At 34.5% G+C, this 15,902-nt stretch overlaps 1 pseudogene across 1 annotated transcript in view; it reads left to right on the top strand.

The window, feature by feature from the left end:
- LOC308269455 (large ribosomal subunit protein eL8-like) overlaps positions 1–15,902 on the top strand; it is a 177,344-nt pseudogene that overhangs the window by 19,952 nt on the left and 141,490 nt on the right. The gene's annotated exons all lie outside the window — the stretch shown is intronic.

Below are 15,902 nucleotides of genomic sequence, written 5' to 3'. Positions count from 1 at the left end.
CAAGTACCATACAATGTACTATTGCTAAATTATGATGTTTAATAGGTTATATGTATTGAGTACATTTTCAACTTAGTATATTTTCAACTTAACAATGTGTTCATCGAGACATAACCCTATTTTAATTTGAAGGGCCTAAGTACTTTAAAGATGTATTGCATTATGTCTATAGTACTCTCTTGTGGTTATTAGAGATCAACAGAAGCTTCCAAAAACTAAAAGTTATATGAGACGTGGTCTGTATTGTCTAATGAGACAGTTGTCCCTTTTTATTTTTATCATTTTTTGTTCCTGTCTCATCTTTCATCAGTCTTCATGATTCTTGTTTCAGTAATGAAAAAAAACCTCATTTTTTATAATCTTTACTTAAAGTTTTTTGTTCTTATTTGTAATTTTATGAGTTATTTTCTATAGTTTGTGCCTATCACATAGCTTTTCTTTGCATGTGACAAGTGACATTTTTAATTATTTACAATGTTTTTACTAGTTTTTTTCTTTGTTTCTTAAAGCAATTAAGGATTATTTTCAAATTACCGTTAGTTTTTTTTTAAATGGTGCATTGTAGTCATACATGTTAATGGGATAAAAGACTTGTGAAGAGTTCAAAGATAAAATTATTATGAATTTCAAGATGGTGATGGTAGTGTGTTAATCTAAGCATGGAGCCCTTTTTTGAGCAATGCTCTATACTTTGATGTAGAATTCATATACCACCGATAAAGCCTGTACTGTCTATTTGCTTACTAAACTATAAAGTGAGGATAATAGTAACTATCTAATAAAGTTAGTAATGATACTAAATAGGAGTATATAATAGAGCATATATATAAAGGGTCTGGTTTATAGCAAGTATTCAATAGGCATGAGTTCTTGCATTATAATAATGACATGTAATACAGTCATGGATTTACAAGTATTCATAGTTTTTGACAGTGATAGACATGTGAACAAATATAACAATAATATAATAAATGAATACCACAAGGCACTGAAAATATAAAGATATCCTGTCTATAAGAGATTTAGAGAGGTGAAACTGACATAAACATAGTTCAATACGATTGATGTGAATTTCACTTCCTTTCAAGATGTAGAAAATCTCAACAGATTTGCTAGTGTGTGTGTGTGTCTGTGTGTGTGTGTGTGTGTGTGTGTCTCTGTGTGTGTGTGCACACACATGTGAGCGTCGCATTGGTGGAGCCTGAAATCAGGATCATTCTATTTCTGAGCTCTACCCCTGAGGCCTACTGTATTTTTTTTTTTAAGATCTTGAAACAGGGTCTCTTTAATTTCCAGAGGGCCTTGCTGAATTGCTGAGGCATACCTCAAACCTGTAATCCTCCTGTCTCTGTCTCCCAAATACTGGGATTACAAGGTGAGCCACCACTCTTGGCCTCTATTCCTATTTTAACATAAAAACAGAAAAGAAAGAAGGGAGAAAGGGAAAGAAAGTAAGAATAGAAAAAAGAAGGAAAAAAAGAGACAGAACACTCTCCAAATTAGAATATTACTTGAATTCATCAGAGTGGGAAAAGTTCTTTTTCCCAAGGACAGGCAAGAAACCCAGACACTTCTCTCCTAGGAAGTAAAATCTGCCTACTGCTGTGGTAAGGGCAGAAGTTCTTGTAGCCAGAATTTTGCTTTTTTTTTTTTTTCTTTCAAGGACACATAATAGATATAATAGAGCTAGTAGTAGATCAAGCAGGAAACTTGTTCTTGCCCAGGGCCCAGCCCAGGGTTGGAAGATACTGGGGGGCAGAAGGAATGTTGAGAAAACTATCCCTAAAGCTGAAGCACACCGGTTTACTTAAAAATGAGGCTGGAACAGGACCACTGAGAAATCTCCCTGTCCTACTGTGAGATTTATACCAAATATTAGGCAACAGCAGTTAACTTCTAGAGTAGCAATGAAAGCAGATGAAGATTTCTTCTGTGTCACCCCAGTCTAGGACTGTGTATGCAAGAATGCTGAGAGCAGCATTAAAGGCTTCTCATAAACTTAAAGGTAGAAACCCTTCTAACTCAAGGACCCAGAGGAATTGCCATTGATATTTGGGACAAGGAGAAAACTGCCACAAGGTGGCACCAAACCTCAAATAGATCCAGAACTGGTCTGGCTGACACTACTGGAATCTTGGACCACCTGCCTTGCTAAATGGGCAGCCTAGCCGTAGTCATTTTCTTATTCCAACCACACAGTTAATACTGATTTGTTTTAATCCTCACTTGTCATTGTGATGTTGGGTATCTTTTCCTTTATTTGAGTTTCCTAAAACCATATATTCTTAAAGTAGTATTCCTTGAGTAAAGTTTTATATAAGTAATTGCTTTGGAGGAAGAGAGTGCATACATACAAAGAGATTTAAAATTAAATAATGACCTCATTTAATTTGCCAAAAAATCATTTTGTTACATGTCAGAAAGGAGAGCCCATAGCATGTCTCAGGGTAGTTCACTTTGTTCTCAGGAACCCCAGTTTGCCATGGATGTATTGTGGGTAGCATGGACTTAAGTTTAAAATATGGAGCAGGGCATGGTGGTGCACGCTTGTAATCACAGCATTTGGGAGACTGAGACAGGAAGATCCGACCAGCCTCAGATACTTAGTGAGGCTCTCTTCAACTTAGTGAGACCGTGTTACAAAAGAAAGAATAAAAAACAGGGCTGGGGGTGTAGCTCTAAGGTAGAATACCCCTGGGTTCTATACACAGTACTGAAGAAAAAATATATATATATATATTTATACATTTATACATTATGGCCTAGGAGTCCTGCTTCTCATGATGGTAATAATGATAATTTGGTTAGTCTTCTGAGATGGATTAATAAAGCATATTAAAGCATGTGTGTGTGTGTGTGTGTGTGTGTGTGTGTGTTTGTAATGCTATCAAAGCAATTGTAGGAGCAAATTTAAAAAGGGCAGGAAAGAAGGAAAGAAGAAGGAAGAAAGGAAGATCTAGAAGGACATGAACTTGGTTCTAGCCCCATATTTCCTTTAGGAGCATTTGGTAAGTTGATAGGTCTGGAAGAAGAGAAGGAAAGTTCAAGAAGGTGATGAGATAGCAGTAAGTCACAAGAGCTTTTTATTTGGACCCTGGTGGTCTTGACCTCCCCAAAACATGTGAAACACACTTGCAACATCTTAATTCCAATCCATGATAATATTAAAGTTATTCTAGTTTGCTGATAACACTAACCACCTGCATAAGTAAATGTAAGCACGGGATGGGGGTGGAAAGGAAGAGCAAATTTTCTTAATCAAATTCTCTTTATCTGTTTTTATTTTTAACCTAGGAGACAGTAAAGGAACCAGGCAAATGAAAAAACATAATGGAGGAGAAGAGCATTAGAATTAAAGAAATAACAAAAAAAGGAGAAATAACAAACATCTGCTAAAATGGTTTTAGAAGGCAATGACTACACTGAAAGCTAAATAATCATCTCAGACTTAGAGTTGGAAACTAAACTCTTATTCTTTCTCCAGGCCTGTTCCTCCAGGGTTCTCATCTCTGCCAATGGCAACAGCAAGTTGCCGGTATTCAGCCTATGGCATTGCTATCATCTTTGTCTCCTTCTTTTTCCTACATATGATTGGTTAGAAAATCTTTGCTCTCACTTTAAAATATAGATAAATATAGAAGCTGACAACTTCTCATCACATCCACAGGTACCATGCTGTCTCCCTGTCTTATTGGATTGCTTGTAGTCTCAACATAGCCATCAACACAACTCTGTTAAAGCATAAATCGAACCAAATTGCTCTCTGTTTAAAGTGTCCTGCAACAGCTGCCTTGTGTGTGCAGATTAAGACTTTAAGATGGCTTATAGCCCTATATACCTTTCTAAATTTATGTCATGGCCTTTGGCCTTATAGCTAGTTTTATATCTGTGCCATAAAATATTTATCTTGCCTCAAATTTTGCTGTAATAATGTGCCACAGAATGTGCGCTACATTTTTGCTATTTCACACATGTTGGCACCAAGCTGAGAAGTATTCTGTTACCATTACAAAAAATGCAAAGAAAAATGTTTTTCAAAAGTTTACATCAATGCTTTTTTTTTTTAAAAAAAAAAGTCTTTTAATTTTGGTAACATCATTGGATTTTAGTCACCATAAATAAAGAACTATCTTACATAGAATAAAGGGCCTCAGTAGGTACTGGAAACAAGTAATGCTAAGGAAAAGTATTTTGATCTAATAAAATTGAGTTTTGCATTATGTAGCCTTATTTCATCATCTTTGTTTTGATATAATTTTTATATAATTTTTATATAATTTTGTTTTCTGATTATAGCATTTTCTTATTGAGCAACAGATGTCTATTTTATTAACCAATTTTAATCTATTGACAGCTTAAAATAAACCTAGGTATGTAGGACAGTTAGCCTTATCACATTTTTTGTTGTCTTTTGCTTTTGTGTAATGTTTCAAGATAGCAATCTTTGCAGTCTTATTAATCTACTCCAATCTAATGATAATTTAAAGGTAATCGTTGGGGGGGGGTACTGGGGATTGAGCCCAGAGGAATTCTACCTCTGAGCTACACCCCCAGCCCTATTTTTAACTCCTTATATTAAAACAGGGTCTTACTGAGTTACAAAAGGCCTCACTAAGTAGTAGCTGAGGTTGTCTTCAAACTACAGTTCTCCTGTCTCAGCCTTCAAAACTGTGATTACAAGCATGCACCACCACGCCTGGCTAAAGATAAAGAAATTTTAATGTAAGTAAGCTCGTATGTAAAGAACTGTGTGGAACAGGGAAGCAGGTAGTCAGAGCATGGCCCTGATAACAGAGTTCTGACACTTTTTATCCATCCAGCTAAGTTGAGAACTAACTACTCTTCAATTTATAATAATCAAATGTTGAAAATAGACCTTTTCCTAAAACATAATTTCTCCTGGCCTTTTACACATCTATTTTTGTTCTTTTCTATCTCGAAACAAATTTTGGCTAGTTCTTAACTATGATTTATTATCTTGATTAAATCAAATTTCATTATGTCATCGAATTAAAATTAGAATAACAAAAAATAAGACAGGGGCATGCGATCTTTTTATTTAAACTATTTATCAGCCAACTGACCAATACATTAGTAAATCTAACAACCTTGTCATCATGACCTGGATCCACCTAATTCACATCCTGAATCAGGATATCAGACGTCACCCAGAGTGGAACTTGTGACACCTCTGTGGAAAAATGGAAATCACATTTCCATATTCAGTTCTGGGGTGGGAACTATTTTGCCAAAAACAATTTTTTGTGTGTAATATTTCATTTTAACTATCTGTAGCTTGTTAGCTGAAATGCATCATCCTCTTTTGTTCTGATTTACTAAGAAAGCACAAATCAGTCTACACAGCCACCTGAACAAAGCTGCCAGGAGCATTCCTTGTAAAGTGAATTATTTCTATATAATAGAGAGAGAAAGAACATTTCCTGTCCCTTTGAAAATTCTGTCTGTTTATAAAAACACTCTCCATTTTTATTTCCCAATTTAGGTGACATTAAATTTTTAAAGAAGATGCAAGTTATATCTTTAAACATTAAGCATTATAAGACAAAATATTTGGAATAGTAATGCTTATTTTTAATTTTTTTTCTTTTTTTTTTGCGGGTCTGGGGATGGAACCCAGGGGCATTTGACCTCTGAGCCACACCTCCTGCCCTATTTTTATTTTTAATTTTAAAACAGGGTCTCACTAAGTTGCAGAGGGCCTCACTAAGTAGCTGAGGCTGTCGGCGAACCGCGATTCTCTGGTCTCAGCCTCCCAAATGCTGGGATTATAAGCATGCGCCACCGCACCCAGCTTAAATGTGTTTTCAGATATAAACATTTATAAGTATACATTTGATCCTCTATCTGTTTACTTGTTTTTATGCCTACATATCTGTTTATATCACTACAAATCCAAGTTAACTATACTGCTTATGATCATAAAATATTATTTATCTTGATATTTAATAAAAAGAAAACCTAGAAGCATTAGAACAAATATATTAAGTAATTTTAGATTTTATTTAAAAATAATGTAATATAACATGTTTTATATGAAAGATGTACAATTATAATAACCTACTAAAATTGTGATCTCTATGCACTTATAAGGCTTAGGGAGATACTACACATTTCTCTAGGCTTGGTTCAAAATTTCAAAACTTAGAAATATTTTGTGAGTTTTTTCATTTGAAAATATTTTTCTTAAAAAAAGACAAAAAAGTAATCAACTACTCTTTTAACCATATCTTATTTAGTTCATTCAGTACATATTGGTTGAATGGTGATTGGTACTGAGCTGACCTGTTTAAATCTGATGACAAAGCAATAAACAACAACAACAAAATCTTCCTGCTCTCAGGTAACATAGGACAAGGGGGTGAAATGATATGAAAATACCAATTACTATGACTTTTCTCTGTATATTGAATTTTTTCTCAAGGTAATTAAATATATAGTCCTTTTCTCCTACAATTGCCTTCACATTAAATTGATCTTTTGAAATTGTTTGAGAGAAGTCATAGAAATATTTTTCAAGATGGATCAGGAAAAAAAATATACAGATAAAAAATTATAGAGTTCTTATTTCTTATCCATTTTTTGTGACACAATTTGTATTAAACAAGTCCATAATTCAATATATAATCTCCATAACTTGTGGGAAAATCAATACATTAGATATGTGGGAGAGTTTTTGTGTATGTACTGTCCTCCATTGTTCATTTTGTGTGCATGTGTGGTCCTGGTGATTGAACCCAGGGGTAGTCTAACTCTGAGCTTCACACCCCAGTCCTATTTTATTTTTTATTTTGAAGCAGGATCTCCCTAAATTGCTAAGACTGGCCTCAAATCTGTCATTCTCATGTCTCAGCCTCTATAGTACTGGGATTAGAGGCATGTACTACCACATCTGTCTTTGTCCCAAAGACAGTGCCACATTAAACCTCTAACATCCTTGCACCATCTTTATGCAGTGGTTTGAATGGCTTGCCTTGCAAGAATGACAAAATCAAGTCCTTCCTCTCTGACTCACTTTCATACTTACTTGATTAGAATTGTCCTCAGGGCAAAAACCCTGCCTTATTCATTACTTTAAAATAAGAGGAACCCATAGAAGAAATCACAATGGTGGTTAAGCAATTCTTATGTGTTGAATTATTTGTTTTTGGCTCCATAACTAAATTTTTGAAAGATGAAGACAGACTTATGCCTTCAGGTATACACAGGGAAATTCCTTAATTAATGTATCAGAGTGAAGAGTTGCCAGATGCACATTCAGGAAAGCAAGATCGCCTTTGGTATTCATCCTGGGTATTAACTACTTAAGAAAGTACTCCTGCCCTTCCTTTCCAACTGGTTGTTAATTTTTCCAGATAATACTCTTGACCTTCCTCTCTCACTAGGTGTTAAGCACTCCAGAAAGCACTCCAGATCTTCCTCTCTCACCTACAGTGAAGTATTTTGAGTTAATTAATTTATTTCTATTCTTTGAGATGTTGCCTGAATAAGTCCCATGGCAGGATTGGTGAACTAGAAGGGCATCCCGTCTGGCTGGCTGTTCTTTCTTGCAGATAGCCCAACAAACTTTCAAGGACAATTTTCTTTTTACTGCCTCCAAGACAATTTCATTTTCTGGCCTAATTAATTAACACATAAAAGAAACCTGAAATAAAGAAGTTAAGGTTATTGATACAAACATTCATCAGAGAAAAAACTAAAATCTTAGATAAATTGAAAGAATGAGACTGATAAATCAAAATTAATATTTTTCGTGTAAAAAAAAGATTGGGATATAGGTCCTCTTATTGGCTGGATGTTCTTATGTATACAATTTAAGATGGGTATAGTGGTGCATGTTCATAATTTCAGTACGTGGGAGGCTAAAACAGGAAAATTACAGATATAAGGACAGCCTCAGCCAACTAGCAAGGCCCTGCTTCAAACAAAAAAACATAAACAGGTCTGGGAGTGTAGCTCAGACAAAGAATGCCCCTGAGTTCAGTCCTCAGTACTGATAAATAAAGAAAAAGAATATAAATTTTAGAGTCTTAAATTTTGAGTAATGCTTGTCTTATAATATTGCTGTGAATTTATATGTATATATGTACATGTGAAAGAATTTAGTCCAATTTTAATATATATTAAACACAAAAATATTAGCTATTTTATAAATACTGTCATCATGATGTTTAAACAATAGTAAAAAAAAAAAGACTAAAAGGAATGTTCTGCCTAAAATCAAGGAAACAAAGACCATTGGGAATTTATAAAAGTCAATGGAGTATATAAAAATTAAACGATAACTTATAGAGGAATTAGTCATAAATGAAAGGGCCTGGAAAGTAGTTTTATGATGGAGTGAATAGATTTACAAAATATTTGTAGCTATGGTGACCAAATCTCCATGTGTGACTGAGACAAAGCTACTTTATGCTTTTTGTTTTAATTTTATTTATATTTTGTTACTGGGGTTTGAAACCAGAAGCATTATACCTCCAGGCTATACCTCCAGCTCAGTTTTATTTCATATTTGGAAATAAGGTCTCATTAGGTTGTTGAGAGCCTCACTAAATTGCTGAGGCTGGCTTTGAACCTGTGATCTTTCTGTCTCAGTCTCCCAAGTTCTGGGATTATAAGCATGTGCCACTATACCCAGCTTATTTTCACTATTAATAGCTTTGTCATTCTAAAAATGTCAGGCTTTAGGACATTGAATTGTATAGTCATGATAATAGGGCATATATACTGATCTGAAAAATTTTAGAAGAAACTTTTCCAAACATCGAAAAATAAAAATTTGCACAAGCATGTGTTGGAAGAGTTTTGTGATATCAACATTTCAATTTTTATTCTATTCAGATGAATAAAGCCATCTTTAAAGCAAATATCTTCTGAGAAATTCACCTTAATATTACAGTCTCCTATTACACGTCTGGAAAAATATAACTTTGATAGATACAAAATGCACAAATGATTTACTTCTTAGGATGGCTTTCTTTCCTACTTTTTCTTTTTCTTAGCTTTGATATCTTGCTTCCACATACAATTTTTTTTAATTTTTAAAAATTTGTTCTTATCTGAAATTCAGGAAATTAGACAGTGAGAGATAGCTAGTGAAAGATTCATTTTCTTTCATTTTTTTGTAGGGGAGTAGCATCCTATCCAATGATTATTTGATAAAGAAATTATTTATTTGCTAAAGAATTTGTTTTTATTATTATTTACCAGTCTTCATTGTTAACATAAATAGTGTTACTTTCAGTGGTTTCTATTGTCAAAGACTCAAACATCACCCGGGCATGGTGGCGCACGCTTGTAATCCCAGCATTTGGGAGGCTGAGACTGGAGGATCGCGGTTCGCGGACAGCCTCAGCTACTAAGTGAGTCCCTCTGCAACTCAGTGAGACCTGGTTTCAAATTAAAAAATAAAAAAAAATAGGGCAGGGGTTGTAGCTCGGAGGTCGAATGTCCCTGGGTTTCATCCCCAGACCCGCAAAAAAAAAAAAAAAAAAAAAAAAAAAGACTCGAACATCAAATAAAAAGCTAAAGAAAGACAAAACAGCTACAAAAATTGAGTAATTATTTACAAATACAAAGTCTTTGCTATCTAAGAAAGCAAACATGAGAACTGTCAGACTAATTTTTGAATATGTATTACTTTAATGTATTGTGTGACACATTCTGTCTATAAAGGCTAAAATACTGGTGATGAAAAAGCATGTAGAGTTATGCTTAAGTACAGAAAATAGCATTTAAAGGTATTATTTCTGGAAATAAAAATGAGGATTAGGCTCACTTTGTTAGAACTGTGATAATGTTCAGATAGTCCACACAGTATTAGAGATTTGTGATTGAAAGGGTAAAAGAGGACTTACTTTTTGCGTAAGAAACACAAATTATCATATTCTAGAAAAATTTAACATACTCAATGACATTCCACAAGAATTTTAATCAGTGATAATAGCTTCTTGGGAAGTAAAATTGCATATGAAATATTAATGCATTAACTCATGTCTGCAAGTACAATTAAAATTATGCTGAGAGTGGAACTTTGACAGATTTTATTTTTTTCTTGTAACAAGTATCCAATCTGATTAAAATAAAGTTCACTTAACTTACAGGTAATGAGTAACCATTTCATTACCATTTTGGCTAATAGTAATAATTTAGAAAAACTATTTAAAAAATCTAGCATTGTAATAGAAAAATACATTAACTTTGTCCTGATATTTTAATAACTATTTTGTTAAAATGTTGTTTTAAAGTTTTTTATCATTTATGTAGGAAACAATATATATACACATATATATACATATATACACACATTATACATATATACATTTTAAAAATCAACAAACGTCTACCTGTCTGGCTTGGTTTTATGCTTTGGATGATTAATTTTTATATCATGAATTAGATTTATGCATAATTTGACCTTTTTAAAAATTATTTACTTATTTATTTATTTATTTATTTATTTATTATTTATTTATTTATTTATTGTTTGCCAAACTGCAATTCTTTGTTTTATTCTATGTAACACAGCACTACATAATCATTCTGGGCTGACAAATTCTCTAGAGAGGCCTAGAATTGCCAAAGGGTAATTGCCAGAGGGTTCAGGTCAACAATAGCTCAAAGCTATTTGATGTGTCTCCTATTTTCTTTTTTAGAATATTTAATAACATGAATCTGAACATGTATATTGGTTAAAGAAAGGTGAGATACTAACATGAGATGATAAGGAAAAAGTTCCATCTGACCAAGCATTTAAAAAAATGTAATTCTAAGCCGGGCGTGGTGGCGCACGCTTGTAATCCCCGCACTTGGGAGGCTGAGACAGGAGGATCGCATGGGTTTGAAGCCAGCCTCAGCTACTTAGTGAGGCTCTCAGCAACTTAGTGAGACCCTGTTTCCAAACAAAATATAAAAAAAAAGGTCTGGGAGTATAGCCCAGAGGTAGAAAGCCTCTGAGTTCTACCCCCAGTACCACACACACAAAAAAATAAATAAAAATAAATAAATAAATAAATAAATAAATAAATAAATAAAATAAAATAATGTAATTCAAGAAATAGAAAATCTGAGAAAATATGCTACAGCTGCCAATATTTTCAATTACTTAAATAATTTCATGATAAGAAAAATTAGCTTTGGGTTGAAATAATATGTGATTATATTTAAATTACATATTATTAGCTCATGTGTGTGTGTGTGTGTGTGTGTGTGTGTGTGTGTGTATAGAATTTGAAAAAGAAAATGTATATATTCATAAATTTTGTCATGTTCTAAGGAAAGGGAATAGAGTATCCTAAGATGAGTTATTTTATTTGAGGTTAAAAAAAAAATGTTTAGCCTGAGAGTTTTGCATAGACTTGAATACACAGGTGGGAAAAGATGGAGCCTTGGGGAAAGCTGGTGCTGAAATACATTTATCAGTATATAGAGCGGAGGGATTTGTTCGAAATGGGAGTCTGTCTGGAAAGGGAAAGAAGCTAGAATGTACTTGGAGAAAAAAATTAGGAATAAGGGAGAGATGAAAGGAGAAAAGGATAAAGTTTGGGGTAGAGGTAGAGATAGAGAAAGATAGATGACAATCTGAATTGTGGTATATAAACCTTTTTTTAAAATCTTACAATGTTTTCTTACAAACATCTAAATGTTTTTAAAGTGGATTTTCTTCAAATGATAAAGAAAAAAAAGCCCTTATCAAAAGTTGACAAACCAGAATCTTAAAGGTATTTAGGGGACCTACTATGTGCTGCTGTCTCCTTCCCCCCTCTTTGTCTCTCAAAAGAGAAAAAGTAATGCTAAAGCTGGGTGTGGTGGCTCACGGTGATAATCCCAGTGCTTGGGAGGCTGAGACAGGAGGATTACAGGTTCAAAGCCAGCCTCAGCCTACTTAATGAGGCTCTCAGCAACTTTGTGAGATTGTTTCCAAACAAAATATAAAATAGGTCTGGGAGTATAGCCCAGAGGTAGAAGGCCCCTGGGTTCCATCCCCAGTACCACACACACACACACACAAAGTAATGCTAAATGTTAAGGTACAAATTTAAACATTTTTCAGACATGTATGAAATGTATTTTCAAGTATAAGAGAGAATGGATAATTTTTGTATTTTGTGATAATGTATTGAAAAGTTTATGAATAGGTTTAAAATAGAAGTATAAAAATATGACAGGCTATTATTCTCAATTGTGTATTCTAAATTGTGAAATAGTCACAGAGGCAATGAAGAAAATAGTCATGCAAGACAATGACCAAAACTTAAAAAAAATTAAAGGCCTTTGTCAATTAGGGATGAAACAATTATTATAGTAATAGTAACCATTTTCTGTTTTATTCTTAGCTTTGATTTTGTTTTCATTCTCTTGAGATGTCCAATTATCAAGATTAGATATAGTCTATCTCTCTAACTCTGGGAACACTAAATTTTTTTTTTTTTGTAGTGTACACCACAATTGTAATTGATTAATGAAGGGTCCGAGAATTGCCCACCAACCCAAATATCGAAGGACTCACAAGAGATGTAAAATGCACGCGAGGTTTATTGTGCTGCAGCTGTCCCGGCTAGCCAGGGGTCGAGACCAAGACACTATGGCCGAGGTTCGACCCCTCCCCACTCCACGCTCTGAATTTTATAACCCTAGAAGGGAGTGGTTACACACGAAGGAGTGGTTACACACGGCAGAGCCCACCAAAAGTTCGAGCCCGCCAACCTTAGAATACAACCAATCGGATACAAGGACAAACAAGTACAACCAGTAATTTTAAAACATGCTCTGCCTTTCCCACCCACCTTGGCTGGGCCAGGCTTATCTCTGCACTGAATAATCTGCCTGGAGAGCAGATTAGCCTGGCCTTGTTTGCTGATCTAGCTCAGAGATATGGGGATGGGGTCCCATTTACAAAGATCTTGGCTGGCAAGCTGGAGATTAGAGGCTTTGACCTTGTGGGTCCCCTACCCTTGTCCTTGAATCCTGCAACCTGGGCAGCTGGGCTTATGGATCTTCACTCTATTTCCAATCCTACCTTACTTCTATATCTTAACTCTATATTTTAATACCTTATTTCTAATCCTAATATGGAAGAAGACTTCTCTAGTTAACCTCTCATACTGGGGGGAAAGCGCTTCTTCCAGCCTGCTTTCCAGCACCCCTACAATTAATATTTGTTAATGCCTGTTTTTTTGAGCTGTAAACTATGAAGGCAAGCCTAATGTCAAAAGTATACCTACTACCATTTCAAACATGCACTTTCCTGGTGTTCCTATCTTAAAAACTGTTATCACCAAGCATCCAGAAATCCAGAAGTCATGACAGCTCTCCATTTCATCCTTCCTATTCAGTCTACCAAGAAGTCCTCAAGATGTCAATTCTTGTAATCCTTGCATCTTGACATTCTTACATACTTCATGATAACATAACCTTGAACCCTCACCTTGAATGATCTTCAACATCTTCCCCTTTTCCCCTGACTACCCAATCTGTAAAGATGTCTTTGTGATTTAATTCTTAAGTAGTTACTTAATCTAAACATTCTATATATTTCATGATAATATAACCTTGAACTTTCTCTTTGGCTTCAAATTCTGTTATTTGCATCTGCATTCCCATCCCAAGTTATCCAATTAATTTATACATTGGCAACCAGAGTATCCTTTTCAAAATGTAACTAACTCTGGCTTTTTCCTTCCTAAAGTGAAGGCTGTTCCCAATTCCCTCTTCAATCTGATTTCACAACACGCTCCACCTCAAACTGGTATTATATACCACATATATGTTTGCATTCTTTTATAATTGAATGTTTTATCAAGACACCTGTTACTCTTTCTGAAAATGTCTTTAGCTCCCTCATCTTTTCATCTTCCACTGATTTTTCAGATTTCATTTAAATGATACTTCCATTAGGAAGACTTTACTGATCTTTTATTCTATGCCAGTCTTTCCTATGAAAGATTCCCTAACATTTTGTGTTTCTCTTTTATAGTATTTGTTAGAGTTGAAAATTAATATTTGCTTGTATAATTTTTTAAATTAATGCTTGTTTTCCTTGATAGAAAAGACTGCAAGAGAACAGGGCCAGTATTGGTTATTGTAGCTAGTAAAATGAATAAATCAAATCTGTCTACTTTGAAGAGAGGAGGGTTTGGGCCATAGTACCTTCCTAGTAAAACTGGGTTATTTTAATTACCTTTCAAATCCAGAGGTGAAGTAATAGGGACATACTGTATTGCTCAGTGTAAGACTTTAAGTAAAAACAGGATACCAGTAAACTTGTAGAACAAGATGTAACAATGGCCATCTGAGGGGTGAGAGAATGATAGCCACTCAGAATGATTACTGCTATACTGTAGGTAAAATAAAGTGTTTCCTTTTAAATTTGTCCATCATAACAGAATCATTATACCATTCATTAATCCTTGACAAGCTGGCTTAGTTGAAATATTTTTCCTAAATCCACCCTAAGTCATGAAGTCTTAATATTGCCGCCAATCTTTGATTTCAGCACTTCTCTTTAAGAGTCTCTGTGTCTGTTTCTGGTGTATGGTTACCATGGTTAGAAAGTATTTCCTGAGAATGGTCTTTTAAAGCAGCTATCAAATTCAGGTAAACAGCTGTTTTAGAGTTGATAAGGCTGAGAAAGCAGATAACATACAGACATTGTTGCCAAGGGCAACACAGTCTCAGGAGATCCTGAATATAATATTTCCAGTCAGCTAGTTAAAAGTTCCAGGCAGATCAGCCTATGAAGTGCAAACCAGCAATCATATTTATTATGAAAATAAAAAGCAAAGTTCCACCAAATAAAGTAAATTTAAAATATATGCAAATATAATTAAGGTTGTTGGGATAGCAAAAGAAAGATAAGCAGAAATTTCAGAAGGTGAGAAGAAATAGAAAGAAAAGACAGAGGAAAGGAAACTAAAACGTTAGGGAGATAAGAAATTAAAAGAAAGATAAAATAGTAATTGTACCAGTATTGGGAATGACCTAGGAAGATTTGGGAAAGCTCTGATTATTAATATATTTCAAAAGAAAATAATTGGTATATATCAAAATAGTTGTGTCAAAATGGCGGCAGACATGGGTAAAGAAAGGACTTGATTTCTGCCTAAAACAGGCAGCTATTCCAATGTAAATTTACCTAGCTCAAAGCAATTAACCAGTCAATAGAGGAGAGCTAGGACTTCTGCTTTCTAAAGAGATCTACATGATGGTCTAGAGAGGCTAGGGCAGGGTTTGACCTTGCCCTTCAGGAAAGGAGACACCTTGCCACACCTGGTTGCGGGAGGTACCTTACAGGGTTAAGGGGAGGTACCTTACAGGGATGTTCACACGTCAGAGTCACGTAAACAAGATGGAGGTCATGGCTATAAAAGGCTGAGTCCACGTGTAAGCCCTTTGGTGTATTCATTTCGAGTCACCCCTCCATGTCAGTCTGGTATGGAACTGTATTTCTATTTTCTGTATTTCTATCTTTCAAATAAACTTCTTTAAATCTTCAGCAACTGTCCAAGCTATGCATATTTATTCTTAGCTTAGGACAAGAACCCGCGGTAATTTTCTGGTTTTGGGGTCGTTTGGGGTTTTGTAATGGGTTGGAGGAAAGTGTGATCGGGACCCTCGCAGGGGTTCCCAGGGAAAAGTTTCCTCAAACCATATTCTCCCAATCCGTAACAGTAATATCATTATGAAATTTCATGGCAAACTAAAAAAATAAATATGTGATCACTTTCCATCAATACAAGAGTGAAATTATATTTTCAAGTACTATAATTATGCCTTGATTAAATCCAGTTCTACTGTAGTCTCAAGTGCAAAATTAATGATAAAATTGCACTTGCTAAAGATCAAATGGTTAAAGATTTTTTAAGAACTTCAGAAAATATGTAAGT

Source organism: Muscardinus avellanarius (genome assembly GCF_963383645.1).
Source record: "Muscardinus avellanarius genome assembly, chromosome: 11".
In the NCBI taxonomy this organism is placed as follows: Eukaryota; Metazoa; Chordata; class Mammalia; order Rodentia; family Gliridae; genus Muscardinus; species Muscardinus avellanarius.
The sequence above is the reverse complement of the archived record's forward strand: the minus strand, read 5'-3'. Positions and strand labels throughout refer to the sequence as shown.